This window comes from Astatotilapia calliptera, chromosome 11 (assembly GCF_964374335.1).
Source record: "Astatotilapia calliptera chromosome 11, fAstCal68.1, whole genome shotgun sequence".
Taxonomy (NCBI): Eukaryota; Metazoa; Chordata; class Actinopteri; order Cichliformes; family Cichlidae; genus Astatotilapia; species Astatotilapia calliptera.
This window is the reverse complement of record NC_137432.1, coordinates 11,366,812-11,380,794: the sequence shown is the minus strand read 5'-3', so window position 1 is coordinate 11,380,794 and position 13,983 is coordinate 11,366,812.

Sequence of the window (13,983 nt, the reverse complement as noted above, 5' to 3'; positions counted from 1 at the left end):
AACATCGCATCAACTACCTAAAACTTGTCATTATAGGCTGGCACGACAAACGGCAACACACTGTGGCTACAGTATGCAATCAACATTCCCTCCATTGTTAACATGGTTTCATGTGCTGTGTATTTAAGCTATCACAAAATTATGAGGTCATCTCATCAGTCCTTTGGAGGAATCAGAAAGGCAAACAGAGCAGAGATTTGGTGTAAAACTTTATGGCAACTTCCTGCAGTGGAATAAAAGCTTTCCCTGTCCTTTCTTTAAGAAAATGTTAGCTTTGTTAAGGAGAAATAAAACTGCACTTATACTCTTCTGTACAGTACATAAAAACCTACCACCATTTAAATGCACCACCAAGTCCACCAAAGTGCAACTTTTAAAATGAATGATGAGGTTTATAAATCTTTTTGAAATCCATACAGAAAAAGTTTAATGCTTTAGGGTGGTGGGGTGGGGTTGACACTTCTTGTTTTTTAAAAAAAGGGTCTATACTCTATAGAAAGAAGAGTTTTTAACCTAAATACATTGAACTGTTAATGGGAGTGTCCAACTCAGAGCATTATAGTTTTTTTAAATGAAAAGCTTGGCTTGTTAAAAATGCAGCTATTAGGGTTATTACAAAAAATGATGAGTAAACTTACCTTCATCCAAAGAATTCTCAGGAAGCCACCATGTCCGGCCAAGAAAAAGTCTAGTCTACTACACAACCCCACCCCACCCCACCACCCTAAAGCATTAACCTTTTTCTTAACCTGAGATGAGAGCACCATCTCACAGACAAGCACATTGTGGTTGTTGGAAAAGGTAGAGGGGACGAGCTTTTGTGTTGAAGCTTGAAAGCTGTTACAAATTCTTTGGCATGTGTTAAGAAAAGCAAACTGGGTTGAATATATACACATCTCTTTTTTTTTGGTTATTTTTCCATTTTCTTTGTTTTTCCCCAAGAGATATTGCACCCACTGACAGACTGAACTTCATAATACAGAAACTGTGAAGCATATGACTAAAGAGGATTGGAGGGGGAGAGGAGCCTAGAGGAAAGGAGAGGAGGTAAGTTTAGCGTGACAGGCTAAAGAGGAGCTCAGCAATGTTCACATGAACACAAGAAAAATTACAGGGGAGTTCTTTGCAGAAAACTGCCAACTACAGCTCAGAAGGTGCGGCCCCAAAGAAGCGTGCATTTATGTGTTTGATCACATGACTCTCTAGCACTTATGCAGCCAATCAGCTGTAGCGATTCTGGTTCACTGCGAAGTTTACTGGGTCGCTACAAATCAGAGGGAAGGCATTGAATGAGATAGGAAAAAGGGAATAAGACTGTTACACTTGCCAGCTTTCTTGAAGGCCTTATTTTTTGTCTCTTATAAATCTCTTTTTTTCATTTATTACTTCTTGTTATAGGAAATATATTTGCTGCTGCTTAGTTTAACTAAAAGAGCAGTGATACACAGATCGCTGTCAGATTCAGTCTCCCATTACTGTGAGTTAACAGCATAAAAATATTATTCATCCTTCACTGTTTCTGAATTCAGGTCCCAGGTGTAAATGTCAGACAGCATGGCAGCACACACCTGAAGTTGTTAAGAAGCTACTGTCAGTATATTTATCACCAATATCCTGCTGAGTGTGTAAATGTGCACATCAGTTTGTCCAACATCTTTTGGTTTCCTGTCTACTTTCCTCCAGCTATTATTGCTTTCTCAACTCTTTTGGACCGCATTCTAGTGCAGTCATTTTCTCTATCCTCTAATTTCTGTCTCTTTTATTCTATCTGTGTTTTTTTTAGCTGCTGTCTTCTTCTCTGACCCCTGCCCCTTCTATTTTCCACGTTTTTCTATGTTTGCTGTTATTTTAATCAGCCAGCCTGTCACCACACTGTCACTATCTGAGATGTCAGGGAGGAGCAAAATAAAAAATTAAAGAGAAAGAGAGAGAGAGGAAAAAAAGAGCTCAGAAATGGGTGAAGAGTGAGGAATTTTTGCGCACTATTTTGATTTTGCTGAAATTGATGTTCAAACGGCTTCTTGCCTCCCTGTAAGACACCTTTTCTGCCGAATGATATCCAAATATACTGTCTGTGGGGAAAGAGGGCTGGGGAGTGGGCAAGAGGCATGAGAACATCACTAGATGAAAAAGATAGATCCTGCAAAGGAAGGAAAAGAAATCACACAGATCAAGAGTAAAATATCAAGAGAGTACAAGATACCAAAAACACAGGTACACAATAACAAGCTGAGATAGCACAGAGATAAGCATGAATCATAAAAGACAAACTTGATTGGGATGAAAATGAGACAGAGAGAAGGAGAACTAATATATGATTACCTGACTGCACAAAGACACCACACACATTCCTTCACAATTTAAGCATATTTCACATATAACATATTCTTAACTTATTCTGTGCCATATGCTTGTCTTATTTACTTACGACTTTGCATGCAAACAGGGCTGTGGATATAATTTAACTATAATTTCCTCCTGCTGTTTCACTTGCCTGCATCTTATTGCCGGCCATATGGCCAACCAGTGTGGCATTCAGTTTACATACAGTTTGCCTTTATTTCCAACATCTCCATCAGATAACATTCAGCACAATCACGCTCGATATTGGCCTGGCTATTCTTTCTCGCACAGCACAATGTTTTTCTGATTACCATCGGAGGCAATATGGTGCATTGCAATTCACTTGCAAATGTTGCGTGTATAAGACCGCATTAAGCTTTTATTGAAGACTGGAAACATTTTTAATATAAGGACAGATAGCGAAGGAGGAATAAGAAAAGCACTTCAATAATACAATTTGGTGTTCAGCAGCAATAGAATACTCCCTCCTGTGCCACAAATGCAGTACTCTACACTGGCCTGTCAAACCAGCTTTTATTATGAGAGGCGGCAAGAGAAAGACAGAGAGACAGCATCTGAGAGAGCAACGATTACAGTATTTTCTTTTTTTTTGGGGGGGGGGGGGGGGGGGGGTATTTCCTGCCACCCTGTGTATGTTTATAGAAACATGCAAGCATGTTTGGTTGGGTTTGTCCCAGGTCTTTTCCCAGATGTTCTCTTTTGTTCTCACAGATAAACAGGAAATGTGTGTGTTTCCTTAAGCTGTAATGCTGCAGGTGACAGGACTGGGCATCTGAAATACTAGATGGACAACAGTGATGGTGTTTTCATTTATTTATTTTGCACTTGCCTTGAATTTTAATCAGGTCTCTGCAGTGAGTTTTGCTCCATGTTTTGTGCTTTTCCTAAGTCAGAATCACACAGACTGTATAACGAAACAACAAAGTTATGCAGTGATACGATGATTAAAACCAGTTTCTTTTCTGTGCTGGTGAAGCTGATGGTGATGACTGCATTGTATGGTTCACCAGTCACTCCACAGCTAATTATGTGCTATTCATTATAAAACTTTGAGAAATTAGTAAAAATACTTATCTCAACCCGGTTTTCATCCAATGAATAAATAAATATATAAATATCAGAGTATTCCATCAGCTTGACACACAGTTCACTGGGTTTGTTTATTTGTTGGTAAATGCAAAGTATTATTGTGCTATCACCTGTTGCTTGGCATCTGTATTATGTGAAATACAATATTGTTGGTTTATAGAAGACTATAAACTTTATAGGGCTACAGAAAACCTGACCTATTCTTTTATTTGTTCTCGATTTAGGCTAATGGATTATAATGATCCAATGCTGAACTGCAGCCCAGAATTTTATAACATCAGCAGCTGTTTTCGAGTGTAATTTTTTTCCAACTCCAATCTGGCCGTTAACTCAAATTAGGAGGAACTTCTCGCTGGTGTAACTGTTTGCTGTCGATGAACTAGGTCTTGTGAGGTTCAGCTAGCACATTCAATGGATTATTTTTACTGACTTCTACAAGAGCTATGTTCCAGAGGTGAGATTTTGTTGAGGTAGGCAGGTACTTCGAGGAGTAAATAAATAAAAATGTTTCTACATATCAGTTCATATTTGAGATAAGGGGGTCAATATTAAATGCTTATGTTACTGAAACAATGGAACACACTCCATAAAGATAAAGCAATAATCTTGAGTAAAATGCAACTGAAATATGTAAAATCAGTGTTATTTAAAATGACTTAATTACTTAAAATCAGTATTTTGGAACATAAATATTTCTCTGAGTGTAGCACACAGTTTTTTTTAACAATTCCTGAACTGTTTGTCTGTTTGCGCTTTACAACCAGTGACTAAAGACTAGAAGACTGGTTTTAGAAGATTGTCCATGCTAGCTCTGGTTCTTCGGTAACTGCTTATGGGGACGGAGGCTTGCTTCCACACATGCATCATCCACCTGTGATCCAGCAGCAATCAGCAGGCAGGAATTTAAGACCAGCTCATCCTTCCACTCATCCCAAGCCCATCAGCAATTCCTATGGTTGTAACTCGGCTGTTATGTGTATTGTTGTTATTTCCCTTATTGTATTTTGCTGTTTCCTTGAGTGTCCAGTTTTGTCGTTTCTGGAACAACTGACCTGCAGCTGGCTTCGCTGACTATCTGACATCACTCATCCACTCTAGCTACATACGTTAGCCACGTCCACTTCACTTGCCCTCCATTTCAATCTGGATCGTCTGGAAATAAAGGATTGAATCAACCACCTTTTTGTGCTCGAAAATACCACGGCTGCTCATTCAGGGATAGAGGCTGGTCAGTGCTCTGTGTGTGGCCTATTTAGCAAGTTATAAATATACAATAGGGGCAGTACAGACTATGGGTTTTGCAGTTTTACTATTTATGTTCCCTGCCGCCATCTTGGATTGTGAATTCTGGACTGGTGGTGCTTCTTTGAGTTTCTGAATCAGAAATCTGACTTGAAGGGGCATTCAGTTGAACCAGAACTCTTGAACTTTGAACTTTTGATGGAATGGAATGTTTAGCCTTAAACACAGCTGCGCGTGTCATTGTAAATAGAAATACCCTGCTTAAACTAATCAATTAGCATATTAGCATAGCATTTCTGTCAGTATGTTACCGTTTTTAAGGCCTGTGGAGCAGTTCACATAGAGAAGTGTGATTGGTAAATGGTAATAGGCAAAATGGAATGATGGGACTAATATAAAACTAGTTCATCATTAGCAACTCACATAATCATATTGTATATACGTTTCTAGCCAAACATGCTAACATTTTGTATCAGTACATTGTTACACTACTTGAAACAGATTTGCTTTTCTCTCACAACCAAAGATTAACCAAAGGCATTTGAGTGCTTCTTCCCACAGTTTCTGCTGTAATCAACTGTTGGTGATGGTACTGATTGTTTAAAGAGGAAGAGAGCAAAAAAAAAAAAAGCGCTAATTGACTTCAGAGAATGTCCACCTGTTAAACGGAGACAATTTCAGCTCATTGTCAGTGATGTAAGTCAATGCAAAGTAATTGGCTGAGGTCCATACAGATGTGACATTCTAATGTTTTGGCACCCTGTTGTTATTGCTTTACTAAATATGGCATGACACACTAATTATGAGGCAAATGACTGGCAGCTTTAATTAAAGGCCGCATTTAGCCATATAAAGTGAACAATTAAATAACTGCTGTCATTTCACATCCAAGGTAATTAAGTTATCAGTGTTTCATTGTCTAAATACTTAGAATACAGGGAATCATAGAAAATACACTGAAGAATGAGCTCTCAAAGCAAACAGCTTTTCTTCCAGATGAAATATATTATTGATAATCTGACATTCATCAATGACAAGAATTAGTGACCTGGTTACACAAGGCTGAGCCTGATTGTAGAGTACTGTAGGTATGGTTTGATTCATAAATACATAATAAAAATGAACTATACACAATCTGACACAAATCTGATCTAGTGATTGATTTGCAGAAAGCATGATGTGAAAAAGAGCCATATTTAATCAGTCAAACAGAAGAACATTTTTATTTTGTTAATATCATTGTTACCACTTGTAACAAATACATCATTCTCCCTTCCTCCTTCGTATTGCCATCCTGTCATAACTTTCTTCTCACTCATAGATTTGTAACATTTACTTGTAGCAGCTTAGCAGCAAATGTATAAGCAGGGGCAAGCTTAGTTGGCTGCCAAGAAGGAGGCCAGATCTCAGTAGGCAACTCATCAAAGATGCAGTAAAGATCTTGTTTCTCCTATAGAAACAGTGTATACATAGAAATGTCTGCAGTGCTGCAGCACCTGTTGGTTTTCAATTCTGCGTTTTGAAGTCTCAAAACAGCATTTTTTTCCACTGCCATGTTAGATTTTTAGGGAAAGATGTTATCATATTTGGACTTGTCATTTGTTATATTGGCTAGCCATCTTAATTTATTAAGTTTTAGTGTGCAATACACAGCCACAAATCTGCTGCTAAAGTTATTTTTCTTACCATCAGTATACCACAGACTAAATAGTTGACATTTTACTTTGTAGATAGCAAATCATTTTATAAATAAAGCAGTTACATTAAATTTTATTGATATAGCACCAAATCACAGCAGCTGCCTCGGGGCATTTTATATTGTAAGGTAAAGATCATACAATACTACAGAGAAAACAGAGAATCCAGAGAAAACAGAGATATTCCAACAAGCGTTTGACCTCCTATGAGCAAGCGCTTTGGTGACAGTGGGAAGACAAAACTCACTTTCCTGGGGCTCAGGGATTGGGAGTCATTTGATAGGACTGGTTGGGGGTGATGGGGAGCAAGACAGGACAAAGAGACACGGTGGAATAATTAAAAACTGTCTGGTTGTTTTTTACGTGTTAGACAAATATAATATTGTATCAAAGTACTCTAGTTATGCAAACATAACATTACATAACATTTGCATCATCATTCTATTTAAATGGTTTTTAACTACATATATTTAGACATAGATTGTATTGCAGCTGTATTGTTAAAAAGCTCAGTGATATTTCATTGTTGAATGATTTCATTATACTAAATGAAAAAATGCTGAGCTTTAGCCATTACAGGAGACAAAGGAAAAAGGCAGAATGAACCAAGCTCAAATTAGAAACATTAAATATAATGTCATCCACATTTTTATGTTGAAGATGTCATAAAATTCAGTGGACCACAACATTTGTATGGTACCCTGTTCCTAATGCATTTGTTTATTAGCTAAGTCTCCAATATTTCAAGTTACTTAGGGGGTTAATCTGTGGGCATGCAGAGTTTCATGTTCAGCTTCATCTTTATATAAAGGTCAAGAGCGAGGCAATCAGGAAGCTGTTAGAAAAGTATAGAGTCATGGAAGAAATCAAGTAGAGTAGCCAAAGGGTGATCAACTCCCAGAGAGGAGCTGGAATGGAGCAGAGAAACTGAGAGAAAGAGGGAGGCTGAACTAGATTAAACTGAGCCAGGCTTTTCAGGTTGAGAAACAGATCAAGTGTACCCTAGAAGTGTTAAAAATGGGTTATGATTGATCTGATGCTGTTGTAAAAGCAACCCATAGCTCAAGTTAGAATCCATGTCATGTCTATCAAGACACAAAAATCATTTGTGTTATACATTTTTTGTTGACTCTGTTTTGGCTCCTCTCATTCGGGCACTATTTTTTTTTCATCCTTAATTTGTGTACTTTTGCTTTCACTTGGTCGGGTCGGGGATGAGTTCCTGCCCCAAGTGGAGGAGTTCAAGTATCTCGGGGTCTTGTTCGCGAGTGATGGGAGAAGGGAGCTGGAGATCGACAGACGGATTGGGGCTGCAGCTGCAGTAATGCGGACGCTGCACCGGTCCGTCGTGGTGAAGAGGGAGCTGAGTGTAAAAGCGAAGCTCTCAATTTACCGGTCGATCTACGTCCCTACCCTCACCTATGGCCACGAGCTGTGGGTAGTGACCGAAAGAACGAGATCGCGGATACAAGCGGCAGAAATGAGCTTCCTCCGAAGGGTGGCTGGCCTCTCCCTTAGAGATAGGGTGAGAAGTTCGGCCATCCGGGAGGGGCTCAGAGTAGAGCAGCTGCTGCTCCACATCGAAAGGAGCCAGCTGAGGTGGTTCGGGCATCTGACAAGGATGCCCCCTGGGCGCCTCCTGGGTGAGGTGTTCCAGGCATGTCCCACCGGGAGGAGGCCCCGGGGCAGACCCAGGACACGCTGGAGAGATTATATCTCTCGGCTGGCCTGGGAACGCCTTGGTATTCCCCCGGATAAGCTGGAGGAGGTGGCTGGGGAGAGGGAGGTCTGGGCCTCTTTGCTTAGGCTGCTGCCCCCGCGACCCGGCCCCGGACAAAGCGGATGAAGATGGATGGATGGATGGATGCTTTCACTTGCTGTTTGGTAAAATTTGGGAACCAAACTACTTTACAAAGATTGCAGTTTAGATTGTGATACACCCATTTCCAAATCTAACCATGCAACTTTAAAAAATAAATGGCCTGCTGTGCTTAGATCTGACGTCAAGTCAGTTCCAAGCCTTTATTTATTTATTTTCATGCCTCTTATATGGGTCTGGACATGAGTCTTGGCAGACTCTCTCTTCCTCGGATGGATGGATGGATAAATACACAAAAATAATAGCAGTTTTCACCTACAACAGTGACAAATAAGCCACAACAGTAGCACTGTTCTGAGCAGACTTATTATGGATTTCAGTTTAAATTACATGGCACAGCTCAAGTGGAGGGATTTTCGGATCATATCACCTACAGCCAAAACTTCAGCAAGATACTAGGAACAGGCCACAATAGATACCTGCAGTTGCATGAGGTAGTGATGAAAATTGCCTTCAGGCTGCACTGTAGGAGTGGAGAACAGAGAAGACATGAATTTCTTATGTACATTAGTGACAGGTGCACACTTAGACACCTACACACATACAGTACAGGAAAATATTGACACTGATTTGTACACACACATGCACAAGCACACACATGCAGCTCGATAGGTGGTCTGACAGAAGTGGTTCATTGTGCATGATTGCTCCTAAAATTTCACTGTGTTGCATCAGCCAGCCGACTCTGTTTTGCTAAATTAGTTTGCCCTTGTTTCCTAGAACAAATGAAACAGTAGAGTATGCTGTGCAAATGACATTTAGAAGGCATATTTTATGTAAATATATACGCTGTATACATATAATAAGATACTGATAATAGCTTTTTAAAGATTCATAGAATATGTTCTTTGTCATTTAATACTTTTTTCTGTCATAGACTCCCTCTGCTGTGTATCGTATTGCATATGTAAGTGTTGATATTTCTGTATGTTTGCGCAGTCATGCTGTATGTTTTACTGTTGATGTATCTGTCAGAGATCCTGAATTGTTTCACTTGCTCTGGATTTTCACTTCTGGCTATGATGGATGTGATTCCCTGTACAACTGTACTGCTTGCAATTTCGTGAACTTACATGCAGAGGGGGACTCTTGCTGGAGTATAGACATTATAAGCCAGCTAGCAGCAATTGAAATAACTGTATTCCAGATCGGTAAAGTTGACATCTCTGTCCTATTACTGTATAAGAGTATAAGCAAAATCAGAACAAAGGACCCTACAAGCCTCAGGTAGTTGATGCCTCTATGCCCCTGAGGGGTAGCCTATTGCTTGCAGTCACCAACAAACATATTCAATACTGAATATGTGTCTCGCTGAGATATGTTAATTCCACAAAGCTAGTCGTGTTTGCATCAGACAAAGAGGTGAGCGCTTCCTTTCTGCTGCCGGTCCCTGTCTTTACAAGAGTAATAGCAGATGAAGTATGGCACGCCACTAGGGACATCCTTGTGCTATTTTTGTGCCATGTAAAGATGATCATGATAAGTTTTTGCCCTGTTTGGGAAAACAATATACTGAATACAGAATACAGTCCAGGTGAATAATCAGCAATCATGGTTCAGGCTTCCACTTTTTAGTACTCAGGGTAAATTAAAAGGATTGAAACGGTCACACTTGGAAGAGAAAAGTGCTTCCACAGTCCATCACATACTGCCACTCTAGGACTGAAACAGGGGGGAAAACACGAGGAGGATGTAGATGTAGCGACTGTCTTTCCTCTAAGTAAAAATGAGACGTGTGAAAAACCTTGTGGATGCTACCTTTAATTTTAAGGAGAGTGCAGATGTGTGCCCCACACTGGAGGAATCTCTTCTGCCTGACTTTAGTATCAAATATGTTTTTTTTACATACACAAGGAGCATATATATTGCCCGTGGTTTTCTCCCTCTGGTGGAGCAAGACCTCACTTGAATAGTTTCTCTCTCCTGCTCCTTTCTTGGTGAAGTCACCTGCCCTAACAGGTATTGCAGGGTTACAGATGGCCAGCTTACAAAACAAAGCGATCAACTTGTTAATAGAATTCTGAGAATACAGTCTCTTGATCCAGGGAGCTACTGAGGCCACTAAGGCTTTCATCCTATCAACATATTACAGTTCTGTTTCACTTGTTAATCTGAGTCAAATATTATTTAGTTAAGACTTAACTACCTACAAGTGTCCAACTATCCTGTAAGTGTCCAAGATAGCAGTATTTTAATGTTTTGGAAAAGATAAAAAAGATTTGGACACTAACCTAAGGATCATGATTTGTTTTTCTTAGTCAGCAGTCACTTTTTGTGATTTTTATTTATTTTTAAACTGCCTTTTATTACATTACACTTAATATGACTATTCAGACTTATCTCCATCTACCCTGTAGCCATTTGATTCTGCGTGTCACAGTTAATTGCAGTTTATCAAAGGTGATGTTGCTTTTCCCACCAGGTTACATGGCAAAGTGGCATGGTCATACTTGGCTAGTGAGAGAGAGCACCTTTGTAAGGTGTTTATTTACAAAACCTGACTGGTTGCCCCGGCCCTTTGATTAAATTTAACTACAGTGCTTTCGATGTCAGGTTGCAAGACATTTTAAAATTAGCTGTGCCTCTTAGTCACACGGTACTTCGTAAAACTGTATTTAAAATAATATGGTGCCTAGAAATTGAATGAGCTACAAAAACCTGTGACGCTACATTATTTCTGTCTGCCCATCCTTCTACTCCTAAACTGTATATGTCTTGTGTTTATGTGTAAACACTCGCTTGAAAAAGAGACGTCGATATCAGTGAGCCAAACTGTTTAAACGCATGCTTTAATAATAACCTTAATAAGCTGTTATAGATGCAGCAATACTTTTTGCTAATTGGAACAGCTTCATTGTTTGACCACCGCATTTCATCATGATGACCCTGATGACCACCACAAGCACACATCAGTCAAACAGTAACGTTGTTCTACATTTTAACTTCTTCAGTCTTTATTCTCTTCCCTGTACACCTTTTTTTCTTCACCCTTCATTAGAGGGAAGCCGAGTTCTTAGTTTCCTAATGGGTAAAAGGAAGCCTTGTTTTATACCTCAGGACACACACCAAAAAATATATCTGGATAATGTTGATGGTAATGAAGTGGGGCAGGCTATCACTGAAAGCCACTGGTTTTCAAAAAAACATAAAGCTACATGCTTCACGATACCCTTCTTATGCTCACTCGTGGCCCTACATATGTCAGGGCATTTGTACATGGCAGCAGACATCATGTCAAGAATTGTTCCAAACCTGCGACAGTGGATATCTGGGATCACAATATTAGACTGATTCACTTCCAGAGTTATACAGTTGAGAGTCTGCCTCTGGAATGCAATGCTCTGTCACACCCATGGCCCTATAATTTGTTCTATGCCGTTTCTTCCTGATTGTCTTCCAGCTACTCTTCTATCAGACTGATGTGTAGGAGCAGGGGTTGATTTTCCAGTGGAGATAAAGTCTTGATCTAACAGAGAATCTCTGATTAATTGTAACCTTGGTTTTAGTCCCTTCAGAAATCTTTAACTATCAGTGATTCCACACTAGCAGGGCTGCTTCTAAAGGTAAATTGTAGGATGTAGACTGGTATGTCTTAAATAAATATCTTAATTTGACAACAACATGACATTTATAAAGAGCGGAGCAAAGTGATAGTCATTTAAGAACCAAGAGTTCACATGTTCTGTGTGTTTTCTGAGAAGAACATGCCAATAAAGTATGCAAAGTGGGATTTAGGTGTGCGTGGTTAAAAGTACATAAATAGGTTTAAAATGGTGTTAAAACCGTGTGACATTTTGTGCAAGGGTGTGATTATGCAGGTATGATAATGATGCTTTTGAGCATTGTTAGTGTCTGACGCTTGCTTGGTTTGTTTAACTAATTAAATAATTAATCATTTCATTACCTATTCATTTATTTGTTCGTATATTTACCCGCTTCATCAGTCACTCATTGAATCACGTAATGTGTTACAAAGCCTTGAATATCACCATATGTTAATTATATTTTTCGGTCAGGTGACAGTTCACAGCTATGAAACATTAGTATTATTTTTGTTACACTATTATTATTCATAACTCCTGCTGCATTTGGCTATTTTTTCATCGAGGCAAGTGTCTGTCTGACAAAGAGTCCCATCTGCAGACAGAGATTAACATTTCTAAATTTTACTAAGTACTTTTAATGGCCCTTAAGTACAAAATGGACCTCATTATATTTGAGTAAAGGGTCATGCATACATTACTTATCTGGTATCTTTTATTTGAAAAGAGTGGCTTTAATACAAAAGCTGCTCTTCAACAAATATTCAAACATGCGCCACTACACGGTCAAGCAGATGGATCGGTGAGCAGTTCAAGCAACTAAGTTATGAAGTAAATAAGAAAGTGATTGACAACTGCAGAGTCTCTGATATACGAAGGGAATCCCAAAAGCAAGGTCTTCGTTAGAAAATCACTCTGTTTACTTTCTATAATATCTACATGATTTTTAAGGCTGAAGAATTATTTTCTTTTCTACATAATCACCATTTCGGTCGAAGCATTTTTGTAGATGCTGTGGCAGTTTTAGAATGCCCATGTCATACCAGCTTGCTGCCATGTCCTTCAGTAAGCATTGAACGTCATCTTTGACCTCTTCGTCGGAGCAGAATCGCCTTCCAGACAAATGCTCTTTCAACTTAGGGAACAAACATTTTTGACATCTATGCATGAGTGTCCATACACTTCTGTCAAGTGGCGATGAATTTCAACTGGTTTAACACCTTTGGCATTCTCAAATAACTGCGCGAACTTTGCACTTGGTGGTAGCGTTCAACGGGAGCTCCATTTTCAAGGGCTGCCAAGCCAAGATTGAGCATCCCAGCGAAGCCATGCATGCTTGTTTGGAGGAAGCACCCATCACAACAGTGTGGCCAGCAGCCATACGAACAGTTTCTCTACGTCGCCACTGCTTTGGAGACCTTACTTTTGGGATTGCCCTCATATTCAGTTTGTATATATTCGGGCACTTTAAAAAAACTGACAAATTTATGTAGGGGTTTAATGAAAATAGAACATAAACTTAGCATAACAAAGCAGGTTTCTACTAACTGCAGTTGTGTATTGCACCTCAAGGAGAAAAAAAAGTTGTTGTGCTTGGATATAGTGTACATGGTTGCTCCTTCTTCCTGTCTGTGCGCTCAATGAAAAAAAAATGCAGTGTTTTCTTTTTCATTCTGATGTGCACTGATGTGCGTGCTGAGATCAGTGTATAGAAATGCACAACATATACTCACATCCACATGTGCGCACACAGTACTGCCAGGCCTGGTTTCCTCTGTGAAGTTTCGAAATGTGTTTTTCATCATGGTAACAAGAATACGTACAGGCCGTAGCAGCAGTTACTGTATGAGTTTGCCCACAGAATTGGTATTTTTAGCTATTGAAACATCATATTTTCCAAATATATTATATCTAAAAGTTAATACAAGTAATTTTCTTCTTTCTTCTGAGCATCACGGGGCTGTTTCGTTTTAATGTGGTCTTGGCTGTAATGTTTTAGTCTATTCTGTTGCCTTGTAAAGCAAAATGCAACAATGTAGTCTTGGTCACGCATAGATTCAGCCTAACTTTAACACTGTTATCTTTTCTACCAGAATATGTGTGATTCTAAAAGCTGCACATCTTTCTTTTCTCTGTTCTCTTCTGCTAAATTTGATCTGATCTCATTGTC